Source organism: Macrobrachium rosenbergii, chromosome 13 (assembly GCF_040412425.1).
Source record: "Macrobrachium rosenbergii isolate ZJJX-2024 chromosome 13, ASM4041242v1, whole genome shotgun sequence".
Lineage (NCBI taxonomy): Eukaryota > Metazoa > Arthropoda > Malacostraca > Decapoda > Palaemonidae > Macrobrachium > Macrobrachium rosenbergii.
The window spans coordinates 45,412,060-45,435,916 of NC_089753.1; the positions used below are offsets into that span (position 1 = coordinate 45,412,060).

General features: G+C 33.6%; 1 protein-coding gene and 1 pseudogene across 27 annotated transcripts in view; both read left to right on the forward strand.

Annotated features, from left to right (window-relative positions):
• Positions 1-23,857, forward strand: part of LOC136845263 (streptococcal hemagglutinin-like) — a 157,135-nt gene that overhangs the window by 59,000 nt on the left and 74,278 nt on the right. The gene's annotated exons all lie outside the window — the stretch shown is intronic.
• On the forward strand, positions 1,920-6,409 carry LOC136845262 (uncharacterized; annotated as a pseudogene).

The window sequence follows — 23,857 nt, forward strand, 5'->3', positions numbered from 1 at the left end:
CCATCGGTTACAAAAATTTGGAAAATTTGCAGAAAATCTGAACTCAATCAATTCCTCTCGGTTTCTTCCTCGGCGGTAAAGCATTCATGTCTGAATGAGGTCAGCTCCCCCGCCCCACCCCGCCACGGCCCGCGTTCTTTGCAACTAAATATGAACGCTTGAAAGCAAGATGATTGTCGCAGGCACAGGTAGACGAGTCCAACAAGGAAGTGAGGATCCCAGCCTGACCTAACGTCCTGCCTTGACCAAATGCAGATAAAACCTCTCTCTCTCTCTCTCTCTCTCTCTCTCTCTCTCTCTCTCTCTCTCTCTCTCTGCGACTCGCTTCTTTTCAAGAATTTTTTATATTTGCTCTCTCGAAACAAAATTATATAATTTTCGTTCTCCTAGTAATCCCTTGTCATTCTTTGAATATAAATACCTTGTCATTGTTATACTGGTTTCGTGACGTTAGCCCTGACTCCATCTCTCGTTATTTTCCAGTAAATACTTTCTCAGGAAAATTTTCGCCATTCGTACATTCTGTCCTTCGAGCTGTTTGTGCAATTGTTTGTGTGTGTCCGTTCGCAATCCTTTTCAAAGTATGCGTTGATGGAAAGGATATAAAATAATTTGGAACTTTGCTTATTAATTATTTTCATGTCCTTGTGGGTTGCTTTGCCCTTTCAGCATTCATCGTTCTCTCATGCAGCATGATATATGATTAATAATTGAGAGATGCTGAAAACAAACCGTGTATGTAAGTATTCCAATTATTGTATAATAATACTACTTGTAACTGCTGTGTCAAGTTTCCTCTCCTACATTCATTTCGGAGGCTGCCATTCATTTAGGAGAATTAATTAAAACTATACATAGCAATTCTAGCCTTGGCTTGGGCCAATGAAAATATAAAAATTAGTAACCTTATCCTTAGCTGGGACTGACACTTGAGGTAGTAGACTGGTGAATCTTAATCTTGAGGTTAAGGTTGAGGAATAGAACGGATGACTCTCATGGTTTCTTTGATACTTGGAAAGTAAATGGCAGAAGGAAACATCGTTCAAAGAAGCAAAAGTCGAGTTTGGTTCGTTTCATAATTGTTCCCTTCTATTATATTTCTTTCCAGTCGAGAACTCGCCTCTGTGACTGGTTTCCCTGTAATCCAAAAGTTCATTTAGGACATCATTCTTCTGCCAAACAGCATGCAGTAGCCTAATTAGCCCAGGCCATATCCTCTTGCCTAGGTTAACACAACGCGGTTAGCCTGACTTTAAATTCTCAGCATAAGTGCCATGTAACTCAAGATTTGACATCATAAAAACTTATGGAAGAATATCACACATTTTATCATCCTACAGGTGGTGGTACAACGCAACCACATGCATGCTGAACATGGTGCAACTTACATTACCATAACAGTTCTTGGCAATTTGCTGCTGCATCATGGTAGAAATATAAAAGAACACTATCAAATGGTATGACATGTACATTATCAACTAAGATAAAATATTTTTCCAAGGGAGAAATATTGTTCCAAAGCAAAATTATAAAAGCTAAATTATTAGTCTCGCGTCGTCGTATACCAAAGTCGGACAGCGAATTGTTTAAGAAAGCGCACCTTTGCATCTACTGCAATTGAACTGAATTGAACTCAGATTTGTTAACGTGAAATCTTGGTAAAACGAAAACCAAAACCGTTATACCATTTTGAGCTCATAAACTATAAATTTCCTTTTTACCTTTATTGAATTTTTTTGATCATTAGCAATTGTTAACAATCATGTCATTGTATCGGGCTATTTGTACAAAAGTTAATATAATGTCGTTACCGATAGTAGGTGGTCGTTTATCATCTAGAAGAAAACGAGCGTCAGAAAATAAAATGGTTGCAAATCCAAAATGTAATAATGGTATTAAAATAAATTTTTATCAGAACGCAAGTGTTGAAGAAAATGTTGTCTGGTTTAGCGAAGTTCTGAGAAAATATCCAAGTAGCTTTTTAATACAGAGAAATAGACAACGTTGTTAAAAGAACATTGAAAGTTGGAAGCTGAGAGAAGATAGAATTGCTTTGAAAAAAAAATAAAGATAAGACAAAAATTTTAATTATTGAAAAGAAAATATACTGACGCCAATTATATATTAAATTTAATCATTTCCGAAAACAATGCATAGGCCAGCTGGTTTTTTATAGTAATATAAGAGTGGCTCGATGTTTACAAACACACTGAATCTTTATCAGTGGTTGTGGTGACAGTAAAATCAATTTTTGTTACTTGGCTGAAGTACATCAAACTCAACTAGCCAAGAATGTCCGCCCTGCAAAGAGAATAGACAAAGTCCTGTTTTCTTGACCAGAAGTTCCATGTGAGTTGAGCGATGGTGAAGACATCATCTGACCAATTTTTATGTCGTCTGGCATTTGCTAATAATGGACATAGCCGTAACCTATCTTAGCGCGACAACTTGACTGAATCACTTATGTATACAAATACCAGTGTTCTTTTTTATTTTTAGTTATGTTATTTTTAAGTTTTAGCCTGGATAATGCATTTTCAGCTACTATCTAAATAGTACTGTGTCGAAAGGAAACGCCATTTTCCTATTGTAAGATGTGGACGAAAAGGAAAACTAAGAAAGGCTAAATATAGTAGTGAAGGATGTGCCAAAGTCTGGAGCACCGTTGCATAGGAAAGGGGTTGCTCATGCAGATGAACTAAATTGAGCTTTATTTGTTAACGCTGCAATTGTGAAATATTGGTCAGACTTGACTTTAAACCGTTATCACATTTTGAGCTTATAAATTAGAATTTTCTTATGTATTAATGTGTTTTTGGAACGTTTTAGACGATCGCTTCGTTCGAAATGACCCAACCAACCATGCCTAACCTAACCTCACTTAGGGTACCAGGTCCTTACCCTAGTGCATAATATTGGGTGGTTGTTTAGGTCATCTGTGAATGAAACGAGCGCCAGAAAATTACATTTTCAAGTCCAAAATGTAATACCAGTGAAATTTTACTGAAATATTTATCATCTTCATTTGCTCGTGTTATAGTCACTGTAATTTTCATAGGATACTTTTATTGCAGACTACGAGCTACATAGATTATTAATATTGCTCTTATGATGCTGGCAGATACCTTTATTTTTCTTCGCTCTTACAATTACGCATTCATAGACAACTTGCTTAAAATAACATTGACTTAGAAAGCTGACGCAAGATAGAATGCCCATGACTGAAAAAAAAAATTAATGACAAGACAAAAATTTCAATTAACGAATAGAAAATATACTCATTTATGTGTAAATATAATCTTTTAGAAAAGAACAAGGCTTTAATGAGTGATTTTTTCTACCAATATTAAGAGCTTTCTGAAGTTTACAAACATGAGCATTAGTTAAATTATGTGGAAAAATTTGACAATTTATCAATGGGAATAAAAATTTAAACTTGGCTGCATGAAATCGTTTGAACTAAAATAAACTGGGAAAATGAATTTTGTAAAGAACAATACCAAAACAACAAAATCCCCTAAAAGCTTGCAAGATTTGAAAATGTTCCATCTGTATAAAGTCGAGCTTTGGAAGACGAGTCAGATTTTCATAACGTCCACTGATTTTCGTTTTTATGGTAAACGTCTTCCCTCCTTGCTTCTAATACTTTCCAAATCACGTGCTTTCCAAACCTATGATCTGGCCATTCCATTTCCACATGACTGATATTAAAATCTTTTTAAAAATAATTGATACATCCAATTTATACTTTAAAATAACCTTTTTAAATATACAAATGAATTTTATCTTTACATTTCTCACCCTAGAATAATCTTTATGCCACATTACTTATGGGTCAAACAGTTCTTCTCATTATCTTCAACTTTTTTTTTTACTTATACACAACATCCACTTCCCCATCTTCTTTTAACCCAAGAATTAATTTGCACACATTTTAACCTCTGCCTGTATTCAACTTTTAAAACCAAACTTACTATCAATTATCTTTTGCAAATGTCATATTCTGAGCGCTTTCCTTTGGCCTAATTTGGAACTGACCTATTCTGTAATTTTACCATTATTTATCAGTTTACTCATAAATATCTGTACTTTGTATGACAGAAGAAGTGTCTTTCATTTACACTTGTTTATACGTTTGAAAATACCTACCTCTGTTCAAATAATGTCAATGAATTTGGAACTATATTAAGCTCAGTTCTGGATATCTTTAATGCTATTATAATGGATATTATTATATTATGTGCATTGTTACAGTAGCATTAACTAATGTAAGTATGAGACGATCGAATGTTACACTGTGAGATAATTTAGTAAATAAGATTACTTTGAAACAGCAACGTGGTTTTTTCTCTCTGTTGTGGTAAGATTGTAACAAATGATAGATCTGGACACGTACTGGCTTCTACTATACGTATTGGACCTGTTCGATTGTTATAAATGCATGGATTAATCACGCACTATATAAATTGAAGATTGATGGAGTTGAATATTATCAATTGTGTCTGTCATCTCTTTTGTGCAGAAGTTCAGAGTCAGGCGATAGAAATTCCCTGCTTTTTAAAACTCGGTGTAAGAATCTGCAATGGATACCGATAAATCTGACGGCCTAATTAGAAGCATTTTAGGCAAATTGAACAGGGAAGTTGTTCCTAAGGTGAAAGAAAATGCGAGGAAAGCAGAAGATTTCAAGGACAAGGTCTGCGATGCCATACCAAAAGGGCCTGGTGGCTATCACATACATTTCCTTCACTGTGGCAGCGCCTTTGAGGCACTAGCTGTGAAAGAAGAGACTGACTTTGATATAACAATAATTCTGGGAGATCCTTTCGAATCATATAATTTCACAACACGTCGAGATCCCAGTGGATTCTTCACCCTTGAATGGAAGTCTCACTTTAGCCAAAAAATTCTTCAATGACTGCAACAACTTTTTGGATGCAGCAAAACTTCGGCGAGAGTTATTTACTGTCTTTTCCCGTGCAATAGATAGTCTCAACATACATAATGCAGAAATTAGGTATAGAGAGCAATTGGTTGCCCTTACTGTGGAGATTGAGTATTCTACAGGAGAAAAGGTTTCCATAGATTTTGTGCCCCAAATAGTGTTTCGCACTTGGGGACAATGTCCCGACTTGAGGCCCCTCAGTGAACTCCCCAGATGTTTGAGGGCTTACATAGATACACTGAACAAGAATAAATCTCCCATTATGTCCTTTTCTATGGCGGTACCTGATTCTGAGAATTATCCCAATCCTGATCAACTTTTCAGTGTCTCCTTTGACTTGCTAGAGAAGAATTTTCTTAATTCCGAGGTTAATCTACGAGACATGGTCAGAATGGTGAAACTCAAGGCTCTTCAGCAGAACTGGAAGCGTCTGTACACGTTTCAATCTTTCCTCGCAAAGAGAATTGCAGTTAAGTACTGTGATGAACTGAAGAAAAAGGGTTTGTGCGAAGGATACAGAGCCATTTTGAGTTACCTCTCCAAGACGTAAAGAATGGATTCATAGAAGATTACTTCATAACAAACCTTGTGGTGTACAGGTGGAAACCAGAGAGGGCTTTTGAGTTTCAAGAAGCAATCGCCCGTGCCATGAGTGAGGATCCAAGTGAGATTTTGAGGCTAATGTGAAACAGCCTGAACTTTGAGTTATAGATAGAGCTTGATTCTCAAGAGATGTGCATCATATTAAACTGCACAAAATGATTGTATGCGTCTGTGATTTTCAGGAAATTCATCGAAAACAAGTGCCCTGTTTTCTTTAGGATATATTATTCGTATTTTGAAGGCATGGTAGGGGTGTCTCTTTGTCACACCTAATTAAATTTATCATGAGAACTGATTTTGACGACTTCAGCTTGTCATGTTAGGTCACTGAGTGTGTGTGTATTATATCATACATTGATTTACCTTTGAAATTTCAGTAGAGTTACAATGGTTTGAGGATTCAGTTGCGTTTTGTTAACTCTTATATTGTTTCAGCCTGTCCATTTTGAAGTTTGAAACATAATAAGTACTTTTGTCAACCTATAAGTTTTCACTACCTACTATCATAGAATAGGAATTTTGAGCTGCCGGAGGTATGATTCTTGAAGTAAAAAGAATTGATTGGTTATCGTTGTAGTTTTACTGATAATGTTTTGACAAACTTGTTCTCTTCACTATGAATAATAATAATGCCTCCTATACTTGTGTTTTTTGTGATTCGGCTGATTGTGTAGTGTGGATCTTCCTGTATCCCTTCCATAGAATAAGACCATGATGACATATATTGCTTTGTAGCGTATATATTACTGAATTGACGAAATATTTCAATAAAAGTTTTGTATTTTACCAAACAAAAATGTTCATGTTTTATAGTCACTGGTTTAACTATGATACACTACTTTTCATATTTTGTATGTAAATTGTTTATTATATATATATATATCTATATATATATATATATCTCTCTCTATATATATATATATATCTATATATATATATATATATATATTTGTAATGTATATATATACACATATGTTTTATCATGGTTAAGCCAGATGTGGAGAGAGCGATGTATATTTACTGAAATATCTTTTGTCAGTTTAAGAATTTATGCGCTACAGAACAGTATGTGGAATCATATTCTATTGAAAGGTTACAGAAAGAGTAACTTTTAGGTGTATGATTAAATGGCATCGTTTTCATCAGCTTTAAATTTTTATACTATGGTGTAGTAATATTATCAACATGTCATTAAGCCTTGGCATTCTATTTTAAATCTCTAAGGTTTCAATATATCATTAAGCCCTTAACATTTTACTTGATGCCTCTAAGGAATTGACGTGTTATTAATACTTAGCATTTCGTTTTATAACTCCAAGTTTGTACCAATTTGTAATGGCCGAGAGCTAATTACAGTGAATCATATTTCCTATGTAATGTATCAGTGTTACAGCCAGAGAAACAAGACTAATTTCAGCATTCTAGCGATTGTGAATTGTTGATTTTCATGATGGCTCTAAGTGAGCTCACTGTATGGGATCTCTCTCTCTCTCTCTCTCTCTCTCTCTCTCTCTCTCTCTCTCTCTGGTATATAGAAAAATCAATCATATTGAAAACCAGTGGCTGTTAAAACACGAACAATTTTTCAAGTTGCATGTTCAGTAAACACTATTGTGTATTTTGGTATGTATTTAATAGATATTCATAAATTACAGAATGTGTCTATGAAAGTAATACTTCAAAACATGCAATAAAATATAGACATTTGCATATTTAAGGTTAGTCTTGATATTGTCATTAGTTGACAAAAGGCCAGCTGTTGATATATAATGTTACTGTTAGCAAAATAAGTTTATTAGTATAATAGTGTGTATCAAGCTCTTGCTTCTATGATTGTTAATTGTAATTTGCAAACGTGTTATTTCACATTCACGAATAAATTTTTATTGCACGAAATTTGTTTTCATTAACATGTGATCTGATCAAAGGCAATTAAAAGTCAAAATATCTATTTTAACTTGATATATGTTTTACAGTAACTTATAAAATGAACCCAGAAATCCTTAACATTGAAAAAAGTCAATTTTCCTTTAAATGAGTCATCTGGAAATATGTTAGTGAATGAACGGCTCCATCGAGCATTATTGCTCATTGCATGAGCTAACTTTAACCCTCCACTCCTCCATCTCTCTCCATTGGTTAAAACAGACTTTTCAAATTATTATTATTATTATTATTATTATTATTATTATTATTATTATTATTAAGTCTTAGTTCCTCAAGAGGCGCAGAGAGCAAAAGCAGTTCTTCAACTTTCTGCCTTCGTATTTCTCTGTGCTACATTTCTTTTGGAGTTCTTCCTCATTGTAGGTGATAAATGAAGTCAGAAGTTACACCTTTGAAGACACTGTACACGCGCGCATATGTATATATATACACATATATATATATATATATATATATATATATATATATATATATATATATATATATATATATATATATATATATATATATATATATATATATATTTATGTATATGACGACTTTCTATGCGGTTACCACCCCTATTCCCTCCTCCCTGCTAGGCGCGACTAGTCACAGTCACCTACCTGCCAGGTGCATAATTATCATTGTTTAGGTCAACAGAGGACCAATGGAATTTAACGAAGATTTACCGAAATCTATCGGGAACGTTCGGTTATCGAACCCAGTTTCTTTACCAGTGCTGGGTTCGATTCCCGAGTGAGGTAGCTTGCTGTATATAAGCATGATTTGTCAAATCCTGTCATGGTTTTGTTGATATTGGCCCTAACCTCAATACTTGACAGTTGGTCGAGTGTGGTTGGCTGCAACTAGGAGGGAGAAAGGAATTGTTTTTGGTAACATACATTATATATATTTATATATATACAGTATATATATATACACATTCATAGACAATGTCAGAAATATTACACAAACCGTTAGAAGGAAAAAGATGTAATAATTAGTTTCCAGCCTCTTTCACTTATGAGACTACTGTATAAGCCACACAGCTTCTGCGATTGAACGCGACTCAGCGCAGTCGCATAAATTCTGTATAACTTGATTCTCTGTTTAAGTCAGCAGAGGCCAGTGTACTTCAACAGAATGTACCCACATTACCCAGGAAACAAACTTTGTCCTCCTTTCTAGTGAAGAGGGTATAATGCTCATGAAACCCCAATTATATATATATATATATATATATATATATATATATATATATATATATATATATATATATATATATATATATATATATATATATATATATATATATATATATATATATATATATATATATATATATATATATATAATATATATATATATACAGAGGAAAAAGTATATTTATTATTACAACACCATTCAAATATTAAGTGACAAGAAGAACTTTAATCAAACAAACAGGACTGTGATTCATATACAAGAACATAAAACTAAGAAACTAACAATTGTCCTTTAACGATCCAATATGCCGGCCAACAAATAAACACTACCTAATATGCTAAACAGAAAGAAATAAGTATAAAACACGGAAAACCTTTCATATCTTACAAAGTTATAATGAATATGTACAGTTACACTAAAGACAACAACAGGCCTTATTTCAGTTATGATTATAAATAAATTAATAAAGGTTTAATAACTGGCTTGAAGAGCCACAAAATGCACGAAAGGAGGCAAAACCAGAAAAATACACCAGGCTAGTTACAGTAAATCACACCCAAATATATATAAATACTGCGATAATCGAAATGATCACGGGAAAAGGAGAATGTTCAGAGACACTCTTACTCGGCTGCCACTCCAACCCCTGCTAAATGATACTCTGGAGTCCAGATCAAGATTATCGTCATCATAATAACTAAAGGAGGTCTTATTTCTAAATTTTAAACGGTAAGCCTCGGGTATATCATAGGCCTAAAACCAGGCTTTTAACCTATATATATTATATATATATATATATATATATATACCCACTAACCGGCACTGGATATATCCATATAGGACAAACGAGAAGCTATATCTGGCACACTGGCTTCATCAAAACTGGCACCACTTTGAGTGCCGCATAAATTTAGGGGTTGGTCAACCTAGCCATTCTAGTTTCAAGTTGGCCATTTCCAACTCGTGACCCTCTCATTCTCTTCAAACTCTAGTTTTCTCAATTCCACACGTTTATGATGAAATAATGACTCTTTTTCAAAAAATCAAATTGTATTTAATATTCATCCACCAGTTTAAAACAGAACCATTATCCTAGTGAACACTCTCATTCTCACTATCTTCATTCCTAACTTTTTCAGCCTCTTCCATTTCCTGGTCAACCTTCTGCCTAATAAATCTATTTTGCGGGAATCTAATTCCCAACCAACGGCACAACTCAACAAATGCTTCTTACTCAACACTGAGAGATTCCAATCTGTACCCCCAAAAATTCAGGAGGATTTTTAAAACTATCCATACTAGATTTAATGTGTACCCAACAAAAAAATTGAGGATGAAAAACCAATGAAAAACAATTGTGATATAATTTTGATAGAATCTCCGTTTGAATATCAGATGAAATAAATGGGTGATTCCCTTTCACGGCTCAATATCCCAAGCCAGGAATGAAACAAAGCGCTTACAAAAAAGGGGAAATTAAAAAAAAATAGTCAGGACATTGTGTAACCTCAATGCAGATTACATCATGCATTGCGCAGAACTGGCTATTCTCTCAGATCCAACACTAAACAAGCGTAGGAGGCCCAAATAACGAACTGAAGAGTACAAATGTACCACTGGGAATCTTACAATTAAATATACAAAATATGATTTTAGGAAAAATACTAACATAATGCACCAAGGCAGGTTTAAGGGGTGCAACCCCAAACAAACAGTTTCATGATAAATATATATATAACGTGATTGAGACCTTGGAGTGGATATGTCCTTTAAAAAAAAAGTCACTTTAACCGAACCCACTGTCAAGATTCCTCCTGAGAATTCCCAGATTGAGACCTGAACTGTCTCAACTGATGTTCTCCTAAGAAACTGCAGATGGAACTGTCTCTGATGTCTCTTGTTGTCACGGGCCCTCACCCTTTTCATAAATAATGCTGCATTCCTCACTCTTTTCATAAATAATGCTGCATTCCCTACTACACCTAAAGAATGATTTACCTCTTCTCTCAGCCAACAGTGATCTGTTACATGTATTCCCAAACACCACTTACGTTCTTCCACATTTCTGCAAATTTTTTCCCATCTGAAAATTTTACCAGTTCTCTTTCCAGGCTGGTCCTAATCAGAAACCTGGACTTTGTCTATATCGATCAGATACTAACTGTTCTTCTGAAATCATTTTAAAGAACCATTGAGTTCCACACACACTCTATTCACGACCTCAGTTATCAGAAACTTTGCTCTTATGTCCTCTGGACTTTTTCTAAATTCTCTCCTTCCTGCAACCATAAAGATGTTGAAAAACAAACAGATGGCGATATTGAGAGACATGATAAACGCATCCTTGTCTGGAAAAGCCAGGGAATTTATACCAAATCATTATGGAAATCGTCTTCAAAACGAAACATACAACAGTTTTTCGTATTCGTCTTGTTACACGATTAGAATGCTTGGCAAGCTAAAGCAAAAAGAATGGATAGAAGGAAAACCTATTGTAAAAAAGAAAGACAGATGTATGATAATGACAGAGCCATTTTCTAAAAAAACACAGGCAGATAATGATAAGGAGCCATTTCTGTTAGAATAAATCACAAAATTTTTAATGCAACACCCATCGGTTACAAAAATTTGGAAAATTTGCAGAAAATCTGAACTCAATCAGTCCCTCTCGGTTTCTTCCTCGGCGTTAAAGCATTTATGTCTGAATGAGGTCAACTCCCCCACCCCCCTTGCATTCTTTGCAACTAAATATGAACACTTGAAAGCAAGATGATTGTCGCAAGCACAGGTAGACGAGTCCCAATAAGGAAGTGAAGATCCCAGCGCAGTATCCACTGTAACGTCCTTATTGGTTTACCAAAGGCAATAATTTTGATTAATTTTTAGTTCCTCCCCTTAGTTACCCTCCCGCCATCTATTGTCTGGTTTTTCGTTTCTAATCTTTCTTTTCTCTCTCTCTTTGTGTGTCCATAACGAGTCTCTCCAGAGGTGTTGTCTGGGAGCCTTGGCGACACGTTATTCTTTTCAAGAAATTTTAATATTTGGATTACGAAAAGAAAAACTGGATATAGTTTTCTGCTGTTCTTCAGCAATATTCCCCTTGTCATTCTTTGAATATAAATACATTGTTTTTGTTATAATTGGTTTCGTGGACCTTGTTAGCCCAGTGAACTGGAATCAAATTTTAATCTGATCACGTTATTTTCTCAAGAAATACTCTCTTAGGAACTGTTTTCCGCATTCGTTGAAAGTGTTGTATTCTGTCCTAATTAGGAACTGTTTGTTATAGTTGTTTTTGTTTTTTCATATATTTATGTTAATTTTTGAGGTCTGAGTAATCATTTCTCTGTTTTAATCATTCTAATAAAATTATAGTTTTTTTGCCATCTTTCAATAAACCCCCTTGTTCCCACAATTGAAAATTCTTATAGATCCTTATTCACAGTGTTCGTTGAGGGAAAACATGTAAAATAATTTGGAATATTGCTTATTAATTAATTTCATGTCCTCGTGGGTTGCTTTGCGCTTTTAGCTTTCATCGTCCTCTCATCCAGCAGGTTTTATAGGGCGTTTGCCCTCTGAAAATAAAACTTAAGGAAAGAACCCCTCGTCATGTTGAAAAGAAGCCATTATTATATTGGTTTCTTGATTATTGACTCTTTATTTCGTTATTTTCCGGAAATTAATTTTATGTAGTCACTGTCCTTGGAGCTGAAAATTGTTTCTATCCGTGTGTGTCAGAAGAAAACAAAGTATGGGTTGGTGGAAAGAAAATTTGGGACTTTGCTTATTATGCAACTGGGTCTTAAAATGATGCAATCCACAAGTGTTGAAGAAAAGGTTGTCTGGTATGGTGCAGGGCTGAGAATTTATCTAAGCAGTTTGGTAATGCAGAGAAATAGAAAGTTGAGAGTGATTTTTGTTACTTGTCATTGAAATGGAAAATAAAAATTAATTTCATGTAGACCAGGAAAATGCATTAAAGAAGAAATCGGAATGGAAAGCAAAATTCGTAACTGTGAAAATAATATATTCCAGACGCCAATGAAAGGTTGTCTGGTTTGGTGCATGGACCCATGACTGTTGAGAGTGCTTTGAAAAAAAATAAATGGCGATAAAAAGTTAAAGTAGCAAAAGCTCCTGATTTCTAGAATCTAGGCATCACATGTGGCTCGATGTTTGTAGCACATGATCTTGATCAGTGACCTTGGCTGTTGTGACAGTGAAATCATATTTTGAAGTACACAAACTCAGACTGGCTCCAAATCCGCCTCAAGCCAATAGACAAAACCCCGTTTTCTGGCCGCGTGAGTTGAGTGAGATGAAGACTTTCGACCTTGACGACAACTGTGACGTAACATGTACACAAATACCAGTGATCTGTTTAGTGTGTGGAAAGTTGCTAGACTGGATAATGCATTTTTAGCTACTATCCAAAGAGTACTGTGTCGAAAGGAAAAGATTTTTCCCCTGTTGTGATATGTAGAAAAGGAAAATTATAAAAGGCTAAATATATAGTGAAGGATATGCCAGAGTCTGGAGCACCGTTGCATAGGAAAGGGTTTGCTCATGCAGATGAACTGAACTGAACTTTATTTGTTAACGCCGCAATTGTGAAATATTGGTCAAACTTATCTTTAAACCGTTATCACATTTTGAGCTTATAAAGTATAATTTTCTCATGTTTTAATGTGTATGGAATGTTTTAGACGATCGCTTCATTCGGAAATGACCCAATCAAACAAGCCTAACCTAACCTTATGTAGGGTACCAGGTCCTTGCCCTAGTGCATAATATTGGGTGGTTGTTTAGGTCGTCTGCGAATGAAACGAGCGTCAGAAAATTAAATTTTCAAGTCCAAAATGTAATAATGGTGAAATTTTACCGAAATATTTATTATTCTTCATTTGCTCGTGTTATAATCACTAAATTTTCATAGGATACTTTTATTGCAGGCTACGAACTGCAGAGATTATTAATATTGCTCTTATGATGCAGACAGATACCTTAACTTTTTTCACTCTTACAATTACACATTCATAGACAACTTGCCTTAAAGAACGTTGACTTAGAAAGCTGACACAAGATAGAATGCCCATGAATAAAAAAATTATTGAAGGTAAGACAAAAATTTTAAATTATGAAAATAGAAAATATACTCATTTATATATTAAATTTAATCTTTAGAAAAAGAACAACGTAAATGCGTGGTTTTTATAGTAATATTAAGAGCTCTCTTAGTTTACAAACATTAAATCAGTTACTTTGTCAGTTCCACATCAAGGAAATAAGTACCTTTGTTACTTGGCTGCGTGACATCGTTTCAACTCAAGAGACTGGGCATTTTCAGGCCCTGCAAAGAGAATAGCAAATACCAGTCCCCTAGTAGCTTGGATTTAGAGATGATAGCAGAAGTTCCATTTGTAAATAGAGCCTATGGAAGACGGCCAGACAGGAAACCTTCCTTTGACTACAATTTTTAGGTCATCTTCCCCTCCTTGCTCCTAATACTTCCAGACCACATGCTTTTCCCCAACCTATCATCTCCCATTCTTTCCACATGACTGAATCATCTTAAAATCCTTTGATACATCCTTTCACTTCTGGTATTTTATCTTCACATTTCTCACCCTCATAGTTATCTTTATGCCGCATGCACTACACAAACAGTTCTTCTCAACTTCTTCAACATTTTTTTTTTATTGTCTGTCCACAACATCCACACTCTTCTTCTGTTAAGTACAGTTACCTTCACAATTCCCTCAGACACCTCTGCTTACATCAACTTCAAACCAACTTCATCATTATCATTTGCACTTGTCATATTCCCATCCTTGCTTCGCCTATTTTGGGATTCACCTCTTCTGTAATTTTACCATTATTTGGCAGTTTACTTTAAGAATCAGCTCCTCTTAATCTCCCATGCATTCTGTGGTCCTCCTGGTTTACATTAATCATAACATTACTCATCTCAAGAATAACTTTGACTGACATTCTGATTTATACTTGTTATTATACATGTTTGTACCTCCTGGTTTCAAATAATGCCATCATAACATTACACTCAGTTCTGGATATTTTAATGATATTAATGAAGAATAACCATTCGGTACCGATTCTGTACGAATTTAAAAAGAAAACACAAACACAGAATAATTGTCTTTCATTTATATATATATATATATTTATATATTGTTTAATTTTAATTATCAGTGGTAAAAAAGAAGACAATTTATAATGCTTAGAAAATTTAAACTACTAATAAAATTCATGTTTAATAAAATAAACGGGGAAAATGAATTTTTGCATATATTACTGAACACAATACTAAACTTGCAGCTATCTGTTGAAGTCAAATATTTTCACAACGCCAGTAGTTTTTAAACCACCAGCATTTTCTTTTATGTTTATGGTAAACTGTTTTCATTATATACTTTCCCAAATTTACAAACTTCTGGTCATATCTTAAATATTAAAATATTTTAAAAAAATAATTGACCACAGGATAAGCCTTAAATATACAAATGAATATTATATAATCGTTTCATATCTCATTACTTATGGGTCTTTGCAGTTCCTTCGGCACAGTAACCTCTCTCGCATTAACTGTTCATATATCTGACTTTCCACTCTCTAAAAATTATTTTCTAGTGCAATTGCGAGGTTTCCTTCTTGCTATTGCGTTTAAACCTTCTTACTATCAATTTCTCTTCAGCGATGAATGGCATGACAGGTCTGAGATTGTATTCAAATGAGTAGTTTATTTAAAATCCTTCCGTTACTGAATTGTCTGAAATTGTCCGGCACCAAATTATCCTTGTGCCGAATTGTCCGCAACGTGGTTCCGGTACCGCCATTATAATGGATATTATTGTATTATGCGCTCTGTTTAACTGATATGATAAATCGATTTTAGATGTATAGTTCAAAATGATTATATTGAAATCAACGACTCTGTTGTGATAAGATTGTAACAAATGATTGATCTGGACACGTACATTCTTCTAAGTATTGGACCTGTTCGATTGATATCAATGTATTGATAAACCATGCACTATATAAATTGAAGTTTCATGGGGTCGAATATTATCATTTGCGTCTATCATTTCTTTTGTGTAGAAGTTCGGAGTCAGGTGACAGAAATTCCCTGTTTTAACATTTAGTGCAAGAATCTGCAATGGATACCGATAAATCTGACGACATAATTAGAAGCATTTTAGGTAAATTAAACAGGGAAATTGTTCCGAAGGTGAAAGAAAATGCGCGGAAAGCGGAAGATTTCAAGGACAAGGTCTGGGATGCTATACCAGACGAGCCTGATGGCTATTGCATACATTGCCTTCATTGTGGCAGCGCCTTTGAGGGACTAGCTGTGAAAGAAGAGACTGACTTTGATATAACAATGATTCTGGGTGATCCTTTCGAATCATATAATTTCACTGTATGTCGAGATCCCAGTGGATTCTTCACCCTTGAATGGAAGTCTCACTTGGCCCAAAAATTCTTCAATGACTGCGATAACTTTTTGGATGCAGCAAAACTTCGGCAAGAGTTATTTACTGTTGTTTCCCGTGCAATAGATAGTCTCAACATATCTAATGCAGATATTAGATATAGGGAACAACTGGTTGCCCTTACTGTAGAGATTGAGTATGCTACAGGAGAAAAGGTTTCCATGGATTTTGTGCCCCAAATAGTGTTTCGCACTTGGGGACAATGTCCCGACTTGAGGCCCCTCAGTGAACTCCCCAAATGTTTGAGGGCTTACATAGATACACTGAACAAGAATAAATCTCCCATTATGTCCTTTTCTATGGCGGTACCTAATTCTGAGAAGTATCCCAATCCTGATCAACTTTTCAGTGTCTCCTTTGGCTTGTTAGAGAAGAATTTTCTTAATTCCGAGGTTAAACTACGAGACATGGTCCGAATGGTGAAACTCAAGGCTCTTCAGCAGAACTGGAAGCGTCTGTACAAGTTCCAGTCTTTCTTCGCGAAGAGAATTGCAGTTAAGTACTGTGATGAACTGAAGAAAAAGGGTTTGCGTGAAGGATACAGAGCCATTTTGAGCTATCTCTCCCAAGATGTAAAGAATGGATTCATAGAAGATTACTTCATAACAAATCTTGTGGCGTACAGGTGGAAACCAGAGAGGGCCTTTGAGTTTCAAGAGGCAATCGCCCGTGCCATGAGTGAGGATCCAAGTGAGATTTTGAGGCTAATGTGAAACAACCTGAACTTTGAGTTATAGATAGAGCTTGATTCTTAAGAAATGTGCATCATATTATACTTTTCAAAATGATTGTATGCTTTTGTGATTTTTAGGGATTTCAGTGAAAATACAGCTCATAATACTCCTAATACTCGTATTATGAGGGCATGATATGGGTGGCTCTTTGTCACACCTAATTATATTTATCATGAGAACTGAATTTGACCACTTCAGCTCGTCATGTTAGGTCACTGAGCGTGTGTGTACAACTCCGTTTTCCAAAAGGATGTTAGATTTTTAAGAATGTGACCATAATATTTCTCTCACGATATATTGTTTTACCTTTGAAAATGCAGTAGAAGGTACAATGGTTTAAAGATTCATTTACGTGTAATCAACTCAGTTATATTGCCTTAGCCTTTCCAGTTTGAAGCTTGGATTATAATAAGTACTTTTGTCATAGAATAGTTTTCACTGTCTTCTGTTGTAGATTAGGAATTTTTAGCTGCCAGAGGTATGATACTTGAAATAGAAAAAATTGATTGGTTATCGTTGTAATTTTCCTGATAATGTTTTGACAAACTTGTTCTCTTCACTATGAATGATAATAATGCCTCGTATACTTGTGTTTTTTTGTGATTCGGCTGATTGTGTAGTGTGGATCTTCCTGTATCCCTTCCATAGAATAAGACTATGGTGGCATTATATTGTCTGTAACGTACGGATTCTTAAATTGACAAAAAAAAAAAATATTTCAATAAACACATTTTCTGCCTAGCAAAAAATTTCATGTTGAACGGTCATTGGTTCAACTATGATACACTACTTTTCATTTTCGTGTAAATGTAATATGTATATATATATATATATATATATATATATATATATATATATATATATATATATATATATATATATATATATATATATATATATATATATATATATATGTATGTATGTATGTATGTATGTATGGAATTATAAAAAGTGGTTGCAAAACATGAAAATTTTGATGGGGAGAGGGCGATGTGTGATTACTGAAATATTTTTTGCCAGTTTAAGAATTCATACGTTACATAACAGTATGTGGAATCATATTCTATTGAAAGGTTACATAAAAAGTTGCTCGTAGGCATACAGTTGAATGGGATTATTTTCTTCAGTGTTATATGATTATTATACTATGGTGTTGTAATATTATTAACATTTCATTAAGCCTTAGCATTCTATTTTATATCTCTAAGGTTTCAATATATCATTAAGTCTTTAACATTTTGCTTTATGTCTCAAGGAATTAACGTTAACATTATATTATATAACTCCAAGGTTCTACCTATTTGTAATGGCAAAGAGCTAATTACAGTGGGTGATATTGCTCATGTAACGCATCAATCTTACAGCCAGCGAAACGAGACAAGTTTCAGCATTTTAGTGATTACGAATTGTTGATTTTTGCGAATGGCTCTGAGCTCGCTGTGTGGGATCTCTCTCTCTCTCTCTCTCTCTCTCTCTCTCTCTCTCTCTCTCTCTCTCTCTCTCTCTCTCTCTGGTATATAGAAAAATCAATCATATTGAGAACTAGTGGCCGCTAAATTACGTAGGCCTACAATTTTTCAAGTCGTTGCATGTACAATAAATACTATTGTTTATTTTGTTATGTATCTAATAGGTAGCCATAAATTACAGAATGTTCCTATAAAAATAACACTGTACTGCAAAACAGGCAATAGATTATAGCTATTTGCATATTTTGGCTTACTCTTGATATTGTCATCAGTTGATAGAACACCTGTTGATACATTATGTTACTGTTAGCAAAATAAGCTTCTTCGTATTATAGTGTGTATTAAGCTCGTGCTTATGTGATTGTTAATTGAAATTTGCAAACGTGTAATTTCACATTCACGAATAAATCTTTATTACAAGAAATTTTGTCTCATTAACTTATAATCTGATCGAACGCAATAAAAACTCAAAATATCTGTTTTAACTTGATATATGTTCTACAGTAAGTTATAAAATGAAACCAGAAATCCTTAAGTTTGAACATTGTTAATTTCGTTTACAATAAGTCATCTGGAAATATGCTATTGAATAAACGGCTCCATCGAGCATTATTGCTCATTGTATGAGCTAATCTTAACCCTCCACTCCTCCATCTCTCTCCATTGGTTAAAACGGACTTTTCAAACTATTATTATTATGTCTTAGTTCTTCAAGCGCCGGAGAAGAGCAGAAGCTGTCCTTCAACTTTCCGCTTTTGTCGCTGTGCTATATTTCTTTTGCATTTATATATATAATTATATATAGACATATAAATATTTATATATGTATATATAGACATATAAATATATATATGTATATATAAATATATATATATATATATATATATATATATATATATATATATATATATATATATATATATATATATATATACTCTCAGTAATTATTATATGCTACTTGAAATCTTAGCTTAATGATAAATAATATTGCCAAGACCAGGAAGAAACATTCTTTATTGTACAAGCTTTCGAGGTATAAACCTCATCATCAGGCTGAAAAAACCGACAAGGATGAGAATCAATAAAATTACAATAAAATGAATTGTCATAATAAATCTTCAGCAAAAATACTAACGAAATATAAAATGAACAAGTAAATACAAACTAAAAGGGTGAGACGTAAAATAACGAAAAATTAAAAACACAAACATAAAAATATGAAAATAAAACTAAAGAGAAATGTAACCAAACTACCACTCACAAAGTAAAATATTTAACGACCTAATTGAATACCTACTATGAAATTACACGATAGCTAGGTGAATACCAGACGAGTTGTTGTTCAATTCCGGCTTCATCTTTTTAATAGTCAGCGACTCTGAAATTAAAAGGTCCAGTCTATTTGAACAAAAAGACAGTACTCATATCCCATTTTTATATTTTACAAAATTCTGAAAAATTTTTAAATAAAAAGTTTTGTCCCAGACCGGTGTACAGTACTGCTAGTAAAGATGTAAAGTACATTAAATTGCCTTACCTTGGTCATAGTAGCTATATGGTCCGAAAAAAGTTACAAGAAATACTTAAGCATTGTTTCCCTCAAATCAGTTTCCGGTTTGTTTTCTGTAATCCTTTTACAATAAGATCACTTTTGAGAGGGAAGCCTACTCTGCCTGTGGACCTTAATTCCTGTGTCGTTTACTTGTTCACTTGTTCGCAGTGTGGTCTGCGATACGTGGGATCTAGTTCCCGCTGGCTCAGACACAGAATTTTGGAACACAGAGGTCTTTCTATTAGAACTAGGTTTCCTTTTTCCAAACCACCCTTTTCTGCCATTAGAGAACACAGTTTAGCACAGGACCATCCTTTCACTGACCTGGATTTTCGGGTACTGTCTTTTTGTTCAAATAGACTGGACCTTTTAATTTCAGAGTCGCTGACTATTAACAAGATGAAGCCAGAATTGAACAACTCGTCTGGTATTCAACTAGCTATCGTGTAATTTCATAGTAGGTACTCAATTAGGTCGTTAAATATTTTACTTTGTGAGTGGTAGTTTGTTTACATTTCTCTTTAGTTTTATTTTCATATTTTTATGTTTGTGTTTTTAATTTTTCGTTATTTTACGTCTCACCCTTTTAGTTTGTATTTACTTGTTCATTTTATATTTCGTTAGTATTTTTGGATGAAGATTTATTATGACAATTCATTTTATTGTAATTTTATTAATTCTCATCCTTGGTTTTTCAGCCTGATGATGAGGTTTTTATACAACTCGAAAGCTTGTACACAAAGAATGTTCTTCCTGGTCTTGGCAATATTATTTATCATTAAGCTATATATATATATATATATATATATATATATATATATATATATATATATATATATGTATATATATATATGTATGTATATATATATATATATATATATATATATATATATATATATATATATATGTATATATATATATATATATATATATATATATATATATGTATATATATATATATATATATATATATATATATATATATATATATATATATATATATGGTGACAAGTGTCCAGTGTCAGATCTTCAGATTAAACCTGGTATCTAAGCGCTTGATATTTGATTACCAAACTTACCATTTATTCGACAGTTATAGTTACCTCACAACAGCCAGACACCTGAATCCTCATCACACATACAAAACGACTGATTTCTCTAAAGGTAACAGTGATCACTTATAAAACTTATCAATCATGAAAAGTTCATTAAAATAGGTGTGAGGTAAAATCAAAGGGCATCACTCCAATAACATTATAAAAAGTCTAAGTATTTTTATTTCCCTGGTTCGAGCTCACTTCACTTACTTGAAGGAAAACATCTCACTTACCACTCTATCTCTAATTCAAATCAAAATTACTGGTGGGTCAACCAAATGAAACTGATATAATAATTTTAAATACAAAAATTTATTTCTAAATTCAAAGATTATACATGACATTAACAGTCTCAGGGAAATTTATTATTACTTGAAAACAAAACAAAATTGGATTAAATCTGAATTAATCATCAGTCAAAATTAAATCAGAAATTAATTTATTAATTAATCAAAAAATTATTCAAGTAAAATTGAAATTGTTAAGTAACAAAATTTGATTGAAAGGATATACAAGTAAATTAATTCCTAAGTTAGTTAAACAAAATAAGGCAGTTAAATCAATCACATGAAAATGTGGATACAAAAGACACAGAAATATACTCTGCAAAAAATTAAATATCAAAAAATGTAAAGCAAAACTTATGGCAATAACAAACACACCACATATATATAAAATTCGTCAAAAGATAAAGCATGAAATATACAACATGGAAAAAGTATTAAAAAAGGAAAAAGTATCTTTACGTACAATCACTGTAAATATTATTTTAGTGCACTAAAAACCAATAATTATGTTACAATACCTACCTGAGATTTATTTTTTAACAAGGTCTTGAGAAGGGAACCAATTAATCTAATGTATTAAATCATTATGGCTAGGTATCAAAACAACCTATGTTCAGATGGAAAGGCTGACTTCCACTCCCAATACTCCTGCCGTTCACTAAAATTACTGTTGCTCTGCTGCCCTCAAAAGTGGCAGTGTCGGTATCACTAGGGTTTATCCTTCCATGAGCGAGTTGCAAAAATTTCCTCCATACAACAAGGATTTTGCCCCAGAGAACTGCCTTTGGAACCTCGCTGTCCTGACAAATACTTCCAGTTCTGACAACAGCGTAAACAAGCAGTCCACTTTAAAAACAATACCAGTGGCAGATCACTAGCAAAGTCAAAGGTTGTTTAGAGGAACTAAAAGTCAGCCCTGCTCAACACATGAACATGATAAACATAACATTGGCTGAATAATATTTAGGAAGTTTGATACTTATCTTATACTTTAACAAAAAAGAAATCACTCTCAACTTCTCCAATTTTAATTACGATAAAAATATTTTCTACACTGGGGGGGACTCAACTTATTTATATAAACTAAATAAATTGAATACAGAACTCATGATAAATAGGGATCCTCAAACAAGGTGTTGAAACATTAAATTACAAAAATATTTAATACATTCAATATACAAAAGGTATATTGAAAATTTAAATATAACATGACATTATTCAAGTAGCTGAATACCCAACCAAATACTCTATATAATAATCTATTTACAAAGTAGAGTCTTCTTATTCACCCGGGAAACAGATGAATCATTTTAAGCTTCCAAGATTTTTCTAGTCCGCCTGAGCTGTCAATAGCAGCCTGGCGTTTAATCCCCAGTATCCTTTGGTCACTTTGAGACTCTGTACATCAACCTTAGAATCATTCGGAATTTCATCTTCCGGGTGAGAAGTGGACAATGACTGACGAATGTCTCTTCACAAGCTCTTGGGTTTTCCTCTTTGGATAGTGACACCAGTAACTCACCCAAAGTATTTGTAATAATCTCTTTTATAAACGCCCATCGGGTAGTCATTTGGCTTAGTGAAATTTTCTTTAAGTAGTACAGTATCTTCCAGGTGAGATCTTATTATGAGGACTGGTTTGTATCGCTATCAGAGACATCTACAGCTTGATGTAATAGATTAAAGGTATAAATTTTCCTGATACAGTTTAATCTAAATTGTTTCACCTTTTGCAAATTGATTGTAATCTTGTTTAAACTTTGATTGAGAGTAATTTTCAGGAATCCAGTCAGGGCCCTCCCTCATGCAATTCAAATTATATTAACCGGATATCAGATCATACCTGTGGAATCAAATTTTCTGGGATAGGTTCTGAATGTCAATGCTGATCTGATCCCTTAAAGTTTTTAAATGCTATTGGCTCACGATTGACTAAATGAATGGACTTGTTGAATTAAGAAACCCAAAATCATGGTATTCTAAGACATTCTTACCAATAGCTCCATAGATCAACCTTTAACAAGTTTAATACATACTCACCATCGAACCTAACTGACTATGACCCTGACAAATTGGTCAAACTTTAAAGATTGGACCCTAATATGTCTAAAATATGACTGAGTCTCATGATTTTGATGTAGTTTAATAATTATATTAGAGGCAGAGACTAAATTGGGAGCCTAGGTCACTAATACAATATTCAGGGATTCAAACTGGAAACAATGAATCTGAAAGGCTCTAAGAAATTTTTAACAGAAAGATCTAAACAAACAATGAAATTAACTGCCCACCCACATACAAAGGGATACATAGTAGATAAATTTTTTTCCTTTCTACTGTTGTTTAACGCCCAATGGCCAATGAAATCCATAAATACATATCTAAAGGGGACATTAGGTATGATAATTTCCATTTCCTGTAGGGACTGATTAATACTGATGGTTTCTGACTTGAACCTACGACAAAAACACATTCTCTAAGGTTCTTAACCACTGAAAAAATATGACGGCACGTAAAACCG